The sequence below is a fragment of the Sinocyclocheilus anshuiensis genome, unplaced genomic scaffold (genome assembly GCF_001515605.1).
Source record: "Sinocyclocheilus anshuiensis isolate Anshui unplaced genomic scaffold, SAMN03320099.WGS_v1.1 scaffold338, whole genome shotgun sequence".
NCBI classification, from domain to species: Eukaryota; Metazoa; Chordata; class Actinopteri; order Cypriniformes; family Cyprinidae; genus Sinocyclocheilus; species Sinocyclocheilus anshuiensis.
In genome coordinates, this window is record NW_015542339.1 from 758,401 (window position 1) to 759,204 (window position 804).

General features: G+C 31.7%; 1 protein-coding gene across 1 annotated transcript in view; it reads right to left on the reverse strand.

Moving 5' to 3' along the window:
• The window catches only part of LOC107691178 (V-set domain-containing T-cell activation inhibitor 1-like), a 15,213-nt gene that overhangs the window by 5,664 nt on the left and 8,745 nt on the right, over positions 1–804 (reverse strand). The window lies entirely within an intron of this gene.

Here is an 804-nt window from a genome sequence, read left to right on the forward strand (position 1 = left end):
ATATGAGTACATGAACACATAAACATAATCTCTAGAACTGCTCTGAGTCACTTCGTGAGCATTTTACTTATTTTGAGAAATCTATCGTCATACAAAGAGACACCAATGTTTCAAAGAGACACCAATGTTTCAGGAGTTTAGTACATAGAATAGGACACATGCTTATTACATAACCGTATTTGAGTTGATGTATATGCTTTTATTTATTATTATTTTTAAATTCTTTTTTTTTTCCAAACCATTGTTAGATGCAGTGTTTCCTGTAGGTATGCAAAGATTTCTTATCTATTAACTATTTCTTATCTTATCTATTTCTTATGATTTTAAATCTGCATTGAACTTCAGATAAATCTCAAAGTAAAAGGTGGTACTAAAGTCTGATTTTGTGGTGGATGTGTTCAAATTTGATCATCTTAATTCAAGTGATGAAGGATTTTGAAAGTCTGACAGTGCTGAGCACTACTGTAAGGTTAACCCTGCATGGTGTAAATGTTTGAAAATGATTAACAGTTGCAAATAAACATTCATTAGAAATGTAGAAAAGTAATCAAAAGTAATCAGTTACATTACTTTAATAAAGTAATTGAAAAAGTTACACTACTATTACATTTTAAGTAGGGTAACTTGTAACTTGTAACCTATTACATTTCCAAAGTAACCTTCCCAACAATGGTGTTATGCAAATCTTCCCACATCCCACATCGGACATGTGGGGGCGTGTTAGAAAGAGCCATTTTAGGTAGGCGTGGCTGACTCTTAACTTTTATAAAGAATATCTCTTTGGATTTGAGACTTTAGTCTTTG